The sequence below is a fragment of the Pantherophis guttatus genome, chromosome 3, assembly GCF_059756535.1.
Source record: "Pantherophis guttatus breed Tessera chromosome 3, ASM5975653v1, whole genome shotgun sequence".
Taxonomy (NCBI): domain Eukaryota; kingdom Metazoa; phylum Chordata; class Lepidosauria; order Squamata; family Colubridae; genus Pantherophis; species Pantherophis guttatus.
This window is the reverse complement of record NC_142065.1, coordinates 87421075-87438622: the sequence shown is the minus strand read 5'-3', so window position 1 is coordinate 87438622 and position 17548 is coordinate 87421075.

The following is a 17548-nucleotide window of genomic DNA, read 5'->3' as shown; positions in this document are numbered from 1 at the left end:
TACCAAAACATTTATTGTTTCAGAGACTTTACTTATGAAATTAAAATAATATAAAAGAGAGACAGAGACAAGGAGGTTGATAAATACAAAAGAGATGTCTTCAGGCAGATGGAGATAAGCAACTCCCATGTTGAGGTTCTAGTTCTAATTATCAAGCAATTCTCTATGTTTTCATTAAGTAGGAGTCAGGCTGTATAACCATATTATTCTGACTCAAACACATGAAATTCCCCAAGCCATATTTCTGGCACTATTGCTTCTCAGCATTTCTATTTGGTTTTGTTTTTCTAAATAAATTTTATGAGAGTCCTTTGGGCAAGTATGGTTTCCCTGTGCTCCTGGAAAGAATGTGCAATATTATAACTCTTATGGGTGGAAGTAAGAAAAATAAAAAGAGTAACAAAAAAGCCATTTTGGAAAGCCATTATCTAAAATGCAAGATTAAACTGCAAGATAATAACAGTAACTTGCAGCCCTAAATATACTTATTGGGACTAGTAAGCCTATAAAATGTAATTCTGAGTAAAAATATGCAGGGATTTACTTAGTTTTTAAAAATGGCATATAGTTATGGTAATCATAGTTTCTTAAAAAAAAATAAAGGACAAATCTGGAAAAAGGGCAAACCTGAAAGAGGTTCATAAAGATAGAAAAATTAATTATTAATGTTTACAACTTTGCTTTACAAAGGAAAATTCAAGAGCAAATTTTACAAAAATGCATTTTCTTACAAAACAATGTTTAAAATCAAATAGTATATGTAAATTTATTTTTAAAAGACAATTCGATTTTCCTTACATTTCACACAAATGTGAAAGACTCTGTATTAAGTGATGCTATTTATACATTAAAAGTTAAATGACAAAATAAAAGGGGAAATGATTTTTTGGTAAAATAAATAAATAGAAATAGAATAACAGAGTTGGAGGGACCTTGGAGGTCTTCTAGTCCAACCCCCTGCCCAGGCAGGAAACCGTACACCACTTCAGACAAATGGTTATCTAACATCTTAAAAATTTCCAGTGTTGGAGCATTTACAACTTCTGGAGGCAAGTTGTTCCACTGATTAATTGTTCTAACTGTCAGGAAATTTCTCCTTAGTTCTAAGTTGCTTCTCTCCTTGATTAGTTTCCACCCATTGCTTCTTGTCCTGCCTTCAGGTGCTTTGGAGAATAGCTTGACTCCCTCTTCTTTGTGGCAAACCCTGAGATATTGGAACACTGCTATCATGTCTCCCCTAGTCCTTCTTTTCATTAAACTAGACATAATAAGGACAGCTTTCTGAAATAAGGAACTGTTTTTTGTAATAAAAGATATATGGTCACCAAGAGTTTTAAATTTGATTTTTTTAATATCATTGTTATTTTTTATAAACAACTCAAAATAACAAACTACTCCTTCCTCCTCCTATTTTCTGTACAACAACAACCCTGTCATGCAAGTTGGGATGAGCGAAAATGCCTTGCTTGAAATCACCCAGCCAGCTTTCATGGTTGAGTTGAAACCATGTTTCCTGGTTTCTAGTCTGATTCCTTAACCACTAGACCAAACTGGCTCTCATTAAACTATACTGGCTCCATATAGTATCCAAATGCACAGAAATGCATGCATTAAAACTCTTTCCAATGATAAAACAAGAAAAAAAATTATCACCATGGTCTTACCAATACATTTTCCAAATTTTGGTTGGCTTACAATCCGTTTTTCTAAACCTTGGCAACCATAAGATATTTGGACTTCAAATTCCCAGAATTCCCCATTCAGCAGGCTGGTTGGGGAATTCTGGGAGTCGAAGTCCACACATTTTAAAGTTACCAAGATTGAGAAACACTACAATGTTCCCCCACACCTACACCTGCCTTCCTGTCCAATGGGAAAGAGACCATTGATACACTGAAGCCTTGCCAGGATTCCTCTGTTGCAAGGGTTCATGGGATACCAGGAAGAGCAAAAGGAAGTATACAGAGATTCATTGTTTCTTCGAGTGGCAGCCTTTAACTTAGTTAATGCAATTGTGTGCTGCCAGATTCTGGCATAAGTCATGCAGACTGGGCTAAGGGATTTGTTAGAGCAGAATCCATCTAATTAGAGTTTAAACAAATCATGTTGCTGAGAGGTGCAAGATGATTAGATCAAGGCATGCTGTGACACCTAATCTATATCTCTGAGTTAATATTTGTTAGATAGGGTGAATGAAGAGACGGAGGCTAGGCTCAGACAACTCTTCTTTATTGTAGCTCTCTAACACCCAGCAAACCCTGTCTGACAGCTTGCCCTTATATAGGGAGCTGTCAGGCGTCATATCCAATCAGGTTCAAGTATTTTTCCCGCTTGTTCAGCGGACCTGAGTGAAGCCTATTGCTTCACTGTTAGTATCTAACAATATTGAAATCAGATTTGATTGCAAGACTGATCAGCTTTTTTATATTGTGTTGGATCGGGAGGTATGGGATATGGTATTCTTTAATTTGATTAAAATGTTGAATAATGTTATGACCACTTTCACATATATTCTTGACTTTCTTAGAAAGCCAAATATAGTTCTATTACAACATTGTAATGTGGCAAATTCACACTTGCCTGTGGTGAATTTAACAACCTCATCAGAACCTTTTTGGGTAGCTATTACTCAGCCAGGGTTTCTAAAGTTTCATTTTCTCCATGGCCCCATCACTGTTTTGCAAAGAAGTACCACAATTTCTCACACATTTATTTTCTCATGTAAAAATCAAATTATTAAACTGAAGTATATCTATGTTTGGTTCTGTCAAAAAATAAATTTGCAATCAGTCCTGAGAAAATAAAAACCAATAACCCTTAGCTGGGGTCTGTGGTATTATCATCTAGGAAATATTAAGTCTTTCACAGCAATAAGTATATTCTCATGGCATACTAACCCACTTATTAAGGTTATGCTCACTACCATATCACCTCACTTCATCCTGTATTGCAACTTAATAATAATTGAGGGATAACCTGAGGTTAAGTGTGCCACCTGAATTCAGAGGAACATCTATTGCCTATTAACTGAGCAGAATAACAGAGTTGGAAGGGACCTTGGAGGTCTTCTAGTCCAACCCCCTGCTCAGGCAGGGAACCCTATACCATTGCAAACAAATCACTATGCAGTCTCTTTAAAATTTCCAGTGTTGGAGCACCCACAACTTCTGGAGGCAAGTCATTCCACTGATTAATTGTTTTAACTGTCAGGAAATTTCTTCTTAGTTCTAGGTTGTTTCAATTATTTTCCATCCATTGTTTCTTGTCCTGCCTTCAGGTGTTTTGGAGAATAGGTTGATCCCCCCCTCTTCTTCGTGGCAGCCCCTCAGATATTGGAATACTGTTATCATGTCATCCCTAGTCCTTCTTTTCATTAAACTAGACACACCCAATTCCTGCAACCATTCTTTACATGTTTTAGCCTCCAGTCCCCTAATTATCTTTGTTGCTCTTCTCTGTACTCTTTCTTGAGTCTCAACATCTTTTTTTACATCATGGCAACCAAAACTGGATGCAATATTCCAAGTGTGACCTTACCAAGGCATTATAAAGTGGTATTAACACTTTGTGTGGTCTTGATTCTATACCTCTGTTTATGCAGCCTAGAACTCTGTTGGCTTTTTTTGGCAGCTGCAGCACACTGCTGGCTCATATTTAAATGATTGTCCACTAGAACTCCAAGATCCCTTTCACAGTTACTACTCTTGAGCCAGGTACCACCTATGCTATACCTGTGCATGTGGTTTTTCTTGCCTAAATGTAGAACCCTAACTTTTTTTCACTTTGTTAGATAGTGAATGCCTAATATTCAAGTTTAGTTGAAGGTCTCAAATTTGTTTTAGTGCTACCTGCAAATGGCAACTGTCTTATGTGAGTCTCAGGCCATGAATTAAAAGCCACAGAAGATAAGATGGATCTACACAAATTCCTATTAAATCAACAAGTTGGCAGACAGTTTCACATGCCAGAGGGAAGCCAATATGGCTGAACAGGAACAACAGCTCAATATAAAGAGCGCTTCCAGACAACTGTCCTTTCTGTCTCCCAGCTCTTCTGTTTCTGTTTTATAGCACACTTAAAACTGGTCTGGACCATTTCAATTGTTTTCAGATTCATTTAGACATCCAGATGCTATGAAGATGAAGATATATGTGTGTCTATATAGCTCACAGAGTATGGCCACCAGCAGTGGTGGAATTCAATTTTTTTTACTACTGGTTCTGTGGGCATGGCTTGGGCGTGGTGTGGCCTGGTGGGCGTGGCTTGGTGGGCATGGCAGGGGAAGGATACTGCAAAATCTCCATTCCCACCAAACTCCAGGGGAAGGATACTGCAAAATCCCCATTCCCTCCCCACTCCTGTGGGAAGGATATTGCAAAATCTCCATTCCCACCCCACTTTGGGGCCAGCCAGAGGTGGTATATGCCGGTTCGCCAAACTACTCAAAATTTCTGCTACCGGTTCTCCAGAACCTGTCAGAACCTGCTGAATAGCACCCCTGGTCACCAGCCACTCAGCATTTCTTCATTCTACCCAATACTCAGTGAATAACTATCAATCCATCAGTGCTTGTTGGTCAGCCAGGAACTAAATAACACATCCCTTTCACTTTTTCCCCAAAAGAAAAGACAAAACTATAATAAATATTGTGTTTATCCCTGTTACTGGATTTACTATCATGACAAATCTCAATTTTCTTCAAAACCTGCAAAGCTGACGCATTGGTAGCTTTGCATTTGAGCTTCATGACTGCAACATGCCGACAATCTGCTTTGATGGATCCAAGGAAATGAGATCAGGGCAGGCCAAGAATCTCCTTGATCAAGAGCACTTTTTGAAGCCATGGATACCCTGCCATTTCTGGAGTGGCATTTTCTTCCTTGAAATAGCAATTATCTATCCATGGATACAACACCACTGTCACAGGAATATAATGAAATGACTTAAATTCACAAGCCCTGTTACGGTATCCTACTGGTTCCTTTCTTGTGACTCTTGCAATAGTTGCTTCATCTTGAAAAATCAAAATGGCTCTTCTTTCTGTTCTGATGAACTTTGGATATTCGGGCATGTGCATAGCAGTGTGAATTCTGGAGTAAAGCAAAGATGATCTGTTATGCATTATTTCTTCCTCGCACTTTGTTTCTTCTTCAGAAAAGATGGCTAGTTCTCAAAGGCGGTGATTTTGCTTAGATCGCCACATTTTCTTTTAACAAAACAGTGGAAAGGGTGGGGAGCAGGGGGGAGAGAAAGTGGGTCAGTCGTAACAAAGATAGCTGGGTGAAGTCAAAATGTCTCCCAGCCAGCCAATCAACCAGGACTGGCTACAGTTTAAGCATACCAGAAATGTCAGAGTATATTGTTCAAATGTGCTCTAAACATAGAGCTTTACCTAAATAGGGAAAGAAACTGTCAAACGACCTAGTGCCTCAGGTTTTATCTGGGTGGCTGCATTAGACAGAAAAGATATATTGTGAAGGAAGATGATACCTTTCAACATGGAAGTCTCTAAATTGCAAAAAGCAAATAAAGTCTCTGAGCCCGCTTGTCAGATGATTAGGTTATTTACGCTGCATTAAGGAGCTGACAATATGAAATATGTCACCCGAAAGGGGAGACAAACTCATTTTCCATCTGAAATGACACTTGTGCCTCTATTGTTCCTATTGCAGGTATTATGTGCATTCTGACAATGATCGCGTAATTCAGTTGCTTCTGTTTAGAAGCTATAAATGTTTCAAAAAATATAGAAGCAACACATAAATTGCTATTCTTAACTATCCCTTTCCATGAATGTGCAGTTAGAAAAATTCTAGCACAGAGAAAAATACCATTGTCCTGCCTTTTGTTTCCATTGTGTCTAGGCCAAAAATAGGACTCTAACATTCCCAATAAGCTTACCTGTCTCCCCCTTTTATTTATAGTAGTCCTTGACCCAGAATTTTGGTCATAAGTTGTAACGGTCATAAGTCAAGGCACCACGTGACTGGAAGTGATTTTTCCAGCCTCTTTCACTGCCGTTGTTAATCAATGCAGCGGTTGTTAAGCAAAGCCATTAAACATTGTGACTCCAATAAGCAAACCCCAAAACCAAAGTAAATCATGGCCACGTAACTACAGAATGCCAGGATGGATCATAAATCTGTCCTGCTCAACATGCAGTCACATGACCATAGAGGGGCACCATGACCATTCACAATCGTTAGGAGCAGTGGTGGGTTGCTACTGGTTCGCCCCAGTTCGGGAGAACCGGTAGCAGTGGCGGTGGGAGGCTCCGCCCACCTGCCCGGACGTCATCAAATATGTGAGTGAACCAGTAGCAAAGGTAAGTGAAACCCACCCCTGGTTAGTAGTGCTTTATGGTCCGTAAAGCAGAGTTCCCCAACCCTTTCAGGCTGGTAGCCCGGAATGGGGGGTGGAAAGAAAGGGGATGGTTTTGGGGGAGGAGCAGGTGTGTGCTCCATGGGGTTGAGAGTGTCTGTGATTCTTGCGCGAGTTGGGCTGCAAGCGCCTGCAACATTTACGCAAGTGGGGTTGTGGTCAGGCACAGATGCATGCACACCAGCCACTCATGTGGCCCAGTTGCAAACAGGCCATGGACCTCTGCCCTGAAGCACTCATTCTGTGCCCATCATAACTTCAAATGGTTGTTTTTTAAAAAAAAACCAGCTATTAAGCAAGATTTACCTGTATTATGGATTTTTAAAGTGATTAATTTTCTTCATCCCACCATATATATAGTCAACTCAATGCAGCAAACATATCCAACAACAAGAGCCTGGTAATACAGTGGACTAAAGCACTGTTATTAACATCTGCTGCTTGCAATTACTGCAAGTTCAAATCTCACCAGGCTCAAGGTTGACTCAGCCTTCCATCCTTTCAAAGGTAGGTAAAATGAGGACCCAGATTGTGGGGGCAATAAGCTGACTTTGTATAAATATACAAAAGTAGGAAGGCTAATGCTTAACGCATTGTAAGCCATCCTGAGTCTCCGGAGAAGGGCGGCATATAAATTAAAGCAAAACAACAACAACAACAACAACAACAACAACAACAACAACAACTTTCCTCCTCCTCTTTTCTCCACCACAACAACCCTGTGAGTTGGACTGGGCTGGGCTGAGCAAGAGTGAATGGCCCAAAGTCACCAGCTGGCTTTCATGCCTAAAGGAGGCCTAGAACTTAGAGTCTCCTCATTTCTAGTCCAGGACCTTAGCCACTATACCAAACTGGTATTTAAACAAAAGTTTTGTACTAAAATATGCTTGCACAAGCCTATACAGAATGTTGTATAATGAGTCTCATAGGGGAATTACTAGATGCTTCACCCACAGACTTCGTGTCGTCCGTCATCATCCCAAACTCCTGAGGGAGTCCCTATTCAAGTAAACACTCCCCCCATCCTCTTTATTCCAGAGAAAGTCCTTTTGCACAGCATTTATTCAAGGGCAAAAAAACAGCAAACCTTCTGCTTCTGCTTATCCTTTCATTTTCTTTTTTCTTTTAGTAGCTTAACTAAGTGTGCATGCTGAAATCCTTTCAGGATAACATGCTGAGTCAGTAAGAAATGCAAGTCTTTATAATATATACCAAGGTTGGGGAATTAAAAGGCAGTTGAAAGGCAGAAGAAGAAAACAGAAAATAGCAATAGCAATAGAGAAAATAGCAATAGTCCTTAGACCAGGGGTGTCAAACTCATGTTGACATAGCGGCATCCGCGATGTTTCAGGACTTTTTTCCCTTTCGCTAAACTGGGCATAGGTGTGGCCAGCACGTGACACATTTGGCCCGTGGGCCAGGAGTTTGACAGCCCTGCCTTAGACTTATATGCTGCTTCATAGTGCTTTACAGCCTTCTTTAAATAGTTTACAATAAGTCAGTTTATTGCTGACCCATTAATCTGGGTCCTCATTTTATTGACCTTGGAAGGATGGAAGATTGAGTCAACCTTGAGCTAGTCAGGATCGAACTCCAGGCTGTGGGCAGAGTCAGCCTGAAATACTGCATTCTAAACCCTGTGCCACCAGGGATCCAAAAACTATTGATAGCTGCCGAGTTTTCCATCTTGGAATACATATACCACTCATACATACATACAGAGATAGAGGCACCTAGCTCTAATCATTTTAATTCAATAACTTGAAAAACCTTAAACTACTGCAGTTCTACTATTTTCTAGAATTTTCTAGAACTCTTTTTAAAATTGTTATTTCCAATCCCAGTTTCTTGAGGTTCGAGTACTGTTGACCTGACTTAGAGCAAATAAGAGAAAAAAAACAATGGAACTGCGGCTCCTTCAAGTTTACTTGGAAGGAGAATCTTCTTGTTTCTGATTTTTAAGACTTTATACTTTGGGGAATGAGATTTTTCCCTATTTGCTACTCTTAACAAAAGCTTGAAAAAACATAAAAGCATAACACAGAACTAAGAAGCAAAACATAAAACAAAAACAAAATGTGAGGAACACAAATTGAGGGGTATTTATAGCCTGATGGTGAAAAGAAAAGTTTTAAACATCCAAGTTCAATAACTCTATCCAAAAGTTGAATTTGTTTAGATAGAAGCGATATATTAGTAATTACTTCATTAATGTAACTAGGAAATGTAACAATCTTAATTGAAAAGGTTTTCAAAATTCTGAACTGATTATTCAGCCAGTGATATTTCCCACGTATTCTTTGATTTGAAGAAAAAGCATTTGATGCACTCAAAAGTTATAACACCTTTAGTGTCAGGTGCAAGAAACTAGGACTCAGGAGACAGTTCAAAAACACTACAAGTTTATTCCATTCAATCTATGCACAAGAATCTGATCTACTAATGGTCAATGCGAATTGGCGCCAGATAAAAGTCAACAGAGGGGGTGGACTTAGGTCTCTTTCAAGAGCGTAGGGACTCCAGGCAGTTGATACATTGGACCCTGCCCTTGGGCTCAGCCTAGTCTTCTCCTACATTTAGCTTCAGAGCACCTCTCAAAATCAGTATTGCTACATGGAGACTTTCTTGCGAAAAAACTATTGCTTGCATGCTTATGGTGACTTGATAGACTAGCTCTGTTGCACCATACTGTTGCACAGAAATGCTGGTTTGCAAAAAGAGGAAATTATTTTCTAATTTACTCCTGAAGACATGGGTTTAATAAAATGCACTTTGTAGGATATATGCGATATTCTTCCAGGCTGCCAATTGGGCTGAATGTTCTGCTGCAAATTTATATTGATGGATTCTTCTTTTGCTTTTTTGTAATTCTGTAAAATATTAAAAAAGCATTTGAAAATCAAATAAGTCCATGGAGAATCACCAAGGCAAGAATCTAACAATAACCCAACAGGCATCAAATGGTATTGTGTATGAAATTGGGAGTGGATAAATGTATTTGTATCTTACTGCTTAGAATAGGCAGGAAGATGGAGGATTAGACATTAACTTAATACCACAACCCTTTTGAAAAAGGCAACCTGTCCTCAATAATCTCAGAATCTATCAGATCAGATGAGATCATACATGAGAAATCGAATCTGCTGTTCTTCCAAGACACCATTGTATTCAGGGATGGGTTTCACTTACCTTTGCTACTGGTTCGCTCGCGCGCACACCTCTTCTGCACATGTGCAGAAGTTTCTGCACATGCGCAGAGCATATTTGATGACGTCTGGGCAGGTGGGCGGAGCCTCCTGCCGCTACTGCTACCGGTTCGAACTGGGGCGAACCGATAGCAACCCGCCACTGATTGTATTGTAATTATTAAGTTGTTGAATTAGATGTGGAAAGATACAGGTGCAAGTTCTCTCATAGCCTTAAAAGCTCACCAGTAATTCAAAGCCACTCATTCTCTCAATCCAAACAACCCTGGAGAAGGGGGAGCTGTTGTAGGAAAATGTTGAAAGTGGGAGTGCCACATAAATATATGAAATGACACCAAGCTAGGACAACTACAGTCAGGATGGTATGCAGAAAATAGTTCTGAGAATTATTATTTATCTCCTTAATAGCTCATTTTTCTTCAGAGAACTAAAGACAACATGCATGAAGCCCTCCCTAATTTAATCTCCATAATAATGTTTTTATGAGGTAAATTAGGCAGAAAGAGAGTGACTGCTCCAAATGTTCATTGGCCCAACCATATTTCCTTAAAAAAATGTGAGAAGGCATTACAATCTTATTATACTTTTTAGTCCTGCAACCCAGAGAAGGTATAGTACCAGCAGAGGGAATGAATTGTAGAAAGGCATCGTCTGTTGAAAATTAATAACTCTACGTCCATAAATGAGAACCTTTAAAAAGCCACACACTCTGCAGTTTATTCTTTGAATTCTGTAGGTTAAGAAATTATGTAGTGAAGATAACATGAAAAACAAAGTGTCAGGCTACAAGAACAGAGAATGACTCCTACAGTTACTTCTGAGTGGTTTCTTTTATTGTTCTCCACCTCTAGACAGAATCTTGCCAGACTAAAGCAAGTATTTGTACCACTAAAGATATACTCTAGGAATTGCTAAGGAGGAGCCATTTTAACCCTCTTCCTGATGAGCAAACTTTCTGAATTGGGCTGTCTCTTTGCCCTCTAGAATGCAGCCCCTCCCTCCTGGGAATCCGACCTTCAAAAGAAAATATGGGTTGGGAGAAATGGCATGGCCAATACTAGAATATCCCTCTCATATGCAGTTCTATCTGCATATGTATACATTTATATTCCTGGATTATTTTTGACATAAAGCGATTCTTCCTAAAATGTTGTAATCTAAGCAACTAAGGTAGCAGACAGGCAAAAGATGCTTTCCAGGAAAATTCACACATGCGTGTTACTTATTTCACTGATGTTACTGAACTTTAATTTCAATAATTTATTTTGCCAGTTTCAGAATAAAACAGAAACAACTTTTCAATCTCAAACCCACTCTACCCTCTTTGGGAGCTGTGGTTTAGTCCCCACCCCACCCCAATGTTAGAACTGGTGTTCCCTAATGGTAATGATTATTGTTGTTGTTTATATTTCCCATCTCCTTCAGATGCTTTATTGATTATGTACTTTTTGATATATATTTACATGCATTGTATTTATTTGGTATACTTTATTACCGCTATTGTTTTATCTATTGCAAGCTATCCAATGTCGTATCATTGGGGTAGCAAAGAAAAAGTTCAAAAGAAATTAATATGCACAAATTCACTGTCACTTGCAATCTTTGGTATAGGCTTCTTCTGGAATCAAGTTGGTATAATAAAAACTTGACCATACTTTGCCAAGGTCTTTCAAGGGTTTCTGGGATCACCCAGCATTCAAATTATCCCTGAAAGGAAAAATCACCACAATTGGACTGTCTTGATTGTGGCCTTCATTTTGCCTTCATAAAGGTTCTGCTAATCAGAGATATTACCCTCATGCATTAGGTGCCAATATTTGTCTGGTTGGTGTCCCAGCTACCATATCTCAAAGACCAATTATTTAAAGAGGTCATGCTACCCCTTTCTACATGCCAAAGCACACTGCTGGTCATACTTTCCAACTGATCTCAGTTCTTTGGAAAAAGGTGGTCAACGACAATGGGTTTTTCCCACCTTCTGTGTCAACTGAAGCAGGAAACAATAATTACTTTTGGGAACATGGAGAATTGGCATAAAACTGCTTAAAGTCTGAGAGGGAGATAAAGCTGGTGTTGTGAGATCAGGGAAAAACATTTCAGTTGCCAAGGGATTCTGGTGCCAATATAAACGTCAAATGAGGAAAGAGCCTCAGTCTTGCAAATAAGCGTCAATGTTTCAAATCCCCCTGTTGTGTTTGGGAGAGAAAGAGAGAAGAGAAATCTGCTTTACTAAGCGCTCTTACTCCATGAAAAGCTGTGCCCCGCAAGACACACGCCAGCAGCCTCTGACTCCTACCTTCAGATGGTACAAGAGCCCGTTTGTAATTGGTGAATTCCACAGGATTTCTGGGAACACAGTGGCACCAATACTTCAAAGGCACCGGCTTCTTGCCTCTCAGTCTCCCTGCTCTCTGCAGAGATCAGAATTCCAGGAGGGAATATAAGAGAACAGATTTAAAGAGAATAGCTGTTGGGGAGCAGTGGGAATTGGTACAAGAGAGTGGGAGAAGAGCAAAGGAGGTGGAGAGAAGAAAAACAAAGCACAAAAGGCAAAGAGAAGGGAAAACCACCAAGCAGGGGAAGTGTGGCGGGGGGAGGGTTGGGGAGGAGAACAAATAACAAAATAGAAAGAAAAATTCCTTGGAGAATGACCAAGTCTGGAAAAGAAGGAACAGGGGCAGGAACAAAAGGATTGCAGGCAAAGAGAAAGACCAGATGGTGTCAGTATTGTTTAAGAGGACCATCTTACCTTCTAATTGGATAAATACAGTTTCACTTGGAATAAATATCACTGATACCGCCTACACTTTGTGCTTTACGTTTTCTTTCATCCCTTCTAATGACAGAATTATTCACAATGTTTGGCACTTTCCCTTTTTAAAAAAAAATACACTTTAAGAGGGAAAAAAAATACTGTGCAAGACTTCAATCAGGAAAGGGACACCGATATTCTGATTTTTTTCCAAGAGTGATCACTCATGAACCCCCATTCATACTAAATCCCACTGATACAGAGCTAACACATCTACTCCAATACCTACAGAGCTAACAGACCTACTCCATTACCTATTACCAAACAAACTTTAGGGAAATATATTATAGAAATAGTAGCAATGAAAACACTTCAAAATAAACATCAGTGGACAAAGAATAGTGATACCAGCCACTTCGTTTATGGTTCGTGTGTCTATGTGATCATATATTAGAGACAAAATATTTCTTCCCAAATAAAGGTGCTAAATATGCCTAAAAGACAGATAAATGCTGAAGTGCCTCTCTTCTAAACTCTTTCAACTTTCTGGAAAGAACATAGGAACACAATGCTCATTTATCAAAATATTTTATAAATATCCACCTAAATGGCACCACCTAGCTAACTTTGACTGACTATGGCAAGCTAAGCAGAGACAGACCTAATTGCTACTGTACATGGATGGAAAATGACATCAGGCTTACAAACCAGACTAGGAAATGTAAATAGAATTCCATAAATCATCCAGGAGACTTGAATTGTTGCCAAGAAAGTTATAGGGACATGTCCATAAAACTCACCCAGAAACTGGCCTCAACTCAAAACAGATTTTACCTTTACCTTTCTTTCATCTCACAGAATAAGTTGAAACAAGAGTTGAAAAGCAATTAAAGAGTTGGGTCTTCAGATGAACATCTCCTGTCCAACTGAGGTACATCTTTGCTGCTTAGATGACAAGTCTGATTGATTGATTGATTGATTGATTGATTGATTTGATCTGATTGTGTGCCATCATGTCACTGTCAATTCTTATCAACTACATGCATAGATTTCCTGTATGATAATCTATCCCTAACCTCATCTTCCAAATCTTCTAATGGTGCACACATTGTCACTTTAACTGAGTTGCTTCTTCCCTTTCCTTCTGCCTTTCCCAGCATTACATACTTCTCCAGAGAATATGAGCCTTTGCAAAATGTGTCCAAAATAGGATCATTCAGACTTGGTGGTAATTTGAGCCTTGAGTGAAAATTCTAGATTGATTTGTTTGATGATCCATATGTTTGGAATGTGGGCCTGTCTTTATTTCTTACTGGGCTTAGTCTATTATGAAGAAAAGGGGTCTCAATCCTTAAGAATGTTTAACATTTTACCAAGTACATATTTTTTAAATATTAAGGAACAAATGGCACATGTAGCATTTTCAAATTTCATTTCATTTCATTTCATTTATTAGATTTCTATACCGCCCTACTCCCGAAGGACTCAGGGCGGTGCACAGCCAAACAATAAAAACACATACAATACAAAATTTAAAAAATAGAATAAAATCAAATTAAATAATTTTGGCCCCGACAAATTTAAAACCCCAAACTTTTAAAACCAATTTAAAATTGAATATATAAATACTAAAAGATGTTTAAAATTTTAAAAATCTTTTATAAAAGAGGGGGAAAATTAGGCCAGGCCGGCCTGGTGAAATAGTAAATAGTAAATAAGGTACTTTTGCTATAGGAAGTTAAATTAGAGATCATCAAATACTTAAATAGGCACTCAATAGAATTTCATTCTATGATATTTATCTCAAACAATATAAACAATATAAATATGCATGTTTTTGAGAGGTAACATCAAGCAAAAGTATTTAGCAAAGAAAGGCAAAGAGAGCGAAAGGGCTGACTTGATACTAAAACCCCAAAAACCTACTATAGTCAAAATGAAATGTGAGACTTGGAAGCTAATAATTATTTTATGCATGCCTTGAACTTCTGGGGTTTTAAAAAGGGTAGATCCCCCTCTGTTTTGAAACTATAAAATTAGCAATAAAAGGAAGTAGCAATCATGTCAATGTTAGAGAATTAAAAAAAAAAGCAGAACATGTCAGAGAATTAGTAGATCTGTCCGATCTGATCTCTTGGTAGATACTAACTACAGGGTTTGTTTGTTTGTTTGCTTTATATTTGTTTTCCGAGATAATACAAATTTCTGCAGAGCCCATCATATGATCATTGGGGAGATGCCTGTCCTATCAATAATTTGTGCTGTAATGTTAATTGTTCACATCTATGGTATGGGTTTCTGCAACAGGAAATTCTTTATATAGGTGATCCCAAACCATGAACTGTCTGCATGGAAGCTTACATAGGAGCTTTCACATATATATGCTCTACAGGATAATAATTCCTCACTACAGACAATTTTACTCATGAATAAAAATAATAATATTTTTTATTAAACTGTCATGCCAACAATTTAAAGAGAGGATCTCCCAAAACTACTTGTGTAAGATTTGATTTATCTGTTAAATTGCAATCTCCATGCCAGAACCAAAGTTCTTATAATATGTAAAAATGGTTTCAATAGATCCCAGGTGGTGAAGTTCTTCATATAATGAAACCCCAATTTTTCAAACTTGGATGCAACAGGCTTCACAAGGAATGGACTACATTTCACTGCAATTTGTTCAAGTAAGGGTCTTATCACACAAATGATGTAAAGTGAAGTTCTGAAAGAAATGATGTTGCGGTATTTAAATATATCTGAGACTAGGGTTCAGAGGTTTAACAGAAGGAATACGCCATAGAGAATGTCAGTAAAATAGTTTGTAGATTCAGGAATTCCATCAGAAGGTCTCAAACTCTACATTTCTTCCTGCATTTGGAAATCTTCTCTTATTTTGTGGGGACACTATTGATTCCACAAAATGAAAGTTGCAATAAAGGCAAAGGCAGCTTCCCAGAAGAGTTAGGTGCCTATAAAGTAGAGTTTGCAGACAACTTGCTTAGGACAATGGAGCCAAAGCTACTGATTTTGGCAGAGGCTGGGGCAAGAGGTTGGACTAGAAGACCTCCAAGGTCCCTTCCAGCTCTATTCTGAATTGAATTGAATTCTTTGTCCCATCTATTCTCATTAATCATCAGTACACAAAAGAATGGCATTTATTACTGCTCAGATTTTGTTCTCAGTTCAAGTTCAAGTTTGTTGAATTGAGTCTCAACTTATCTGCTTCATTTCAATAGTACAATATTTTTTGTTTTTTAAAAAAAAAACCAAAATGTTTCTTTGGGGTTTTTCTTTGACAGGTGGCTTTAAATTAGCCAACTCAATAGGTGGGGTTTTTTTTCTTCTCCCCTCCCCTAGGTTTTAGAACAGGAACAAAGAAAAGCAGGGGAAACACCTATTTGATTTCCTTTTTTGTTCATTCAGCTATCCAACTGACTGGAGAAAAAAAATAGTTGGTCATTAGTTTGAAATGAATGTTCTCATACTATAGGGCTGACAATACTTGGAACATAGGGGGTGGGGGGGAAGCTTTTGTCATCTACTGAATGAGCCTCAAATAATAAAACCTATAATTAGAAGCCATAGCAAGGGATCAGCCAGGAAATAAAATTGGTAATGAGTTCAGATTGAAAAAGGTCACCTTAAAAACTGGCTCTTTGGGACTTCAGTATGTCCTTGAAAGAAGAATACTTGAATAGAATAGATTTGAATAAATGTCAACTATTTTTTCCCCAAAACAGGACAAAAACCATTGAACAAAACTTTTCTTCTTAAAAACATTAAGTACATGATTTGTCTATTTTTATAGGCAATTACTGTGCCTACTGACTGGCAGATGCTCCACGAAAGTATCTTTCTTTCTTTCTTTCTTTCTTTCTTTCTTTCTTTCTTTCTTTCTTTCTTTCTTTCTTTTTTTCTTTTTCTTTTCCTTTCTTTCCCTCCCTCTCTCCCTGATCTTTTCATCTGTTTTTGAATCCAATCCCCTTAAGTTGCCATTGGGACATGTTGGCTGGGAATTTTGAAAGCGAATTCCCCAATTCCATGAGTAGCAGTTGATTGGGAAAGCTAAACTAAGTCTTCCTTGATTTAAAAAGCAAATGCTTTTTCTTGGAGGGGCAGGAAGAAGGTAAAGAAAGAGAACAAGATGTTTTGGAAGACGGCAGCAACAACAAAGCCATCTATGTGAAGCGCTCTACTACAGTTGTGTGAAGCTATGTTCCCCTGTAAATGGAGGAGGTAGGTAGGACATGCAAACCTATAAGCAAACCACTTATGGCTCTTTGCTTATTATCTTAATATCTTTTATTTATCTTATTACCTTAAGCAGAGAACTTCTTCTGCATTTCATAATTTGTTTTTGAATGATGGGTCATCCACACAAAATGTCTGGGAAATTCAGATGACTGCAAAGATTGTCAAGATTTGACTGACTATTTTGAGGTCTCTGAACATATTACCAACATATGCTTAGCTAGTTCGTGTTTAACCTGAGGTTTACCTTCCTCTCATTCCCCAAAGAGATCATGATGTCAGGGAAGCAGCATTGAAGAAGCTAAATGTGGCTTACAATAACACACCCAGCTGTTGAATGATTCATATAGTACAGCAGGATAAGACAATGACCATGTCACGCTGACAATGCCAGTCTTGATCTTGGACTTAGATCAGAGGGGTCATGGTTGATGGTAAGTATCTAGGAAACGAATGATAGAATCTCTGTTTAGGAAGCAGCCATAGACTGTGGCGTCCAAACAATTGCTTAATTAAAAGATTAAAGTTTGTTCTCCAGGCAGTTGTCAACTTCTGGTTTAAATACATCCAATAAAGAAGAGCTCACCCCTCCCAAAGTATTGGATTCTATTGTTGAATTGTTGTGGTTGTCATTGTTGTTTTCCTAATATTCAACTCAATTCTGACTTCTTGTAGCCATTATTCATTTCTTGCACTCTAAGGAACAGACCGTGGCTAACCTTTATTGTAGAGAGGCCTATTATATTCCTCAGTCATCTTTTCTGAAAGTTAAGCTTCTATTTCTAACTCTTCTTATCTAATCTAATCTTCTCATGCTTTGATTCTGCTTGCTTTCCTCTTCTGAACCCACTTCATGATGTCAGAATCCTTTCTGGCCCCTTGATATGAGGCTTTGACCAAAGCACAGGAGTTATTAGTTTTCATGATTTGGAAACAGTTGTTCTGTTAATGCAGC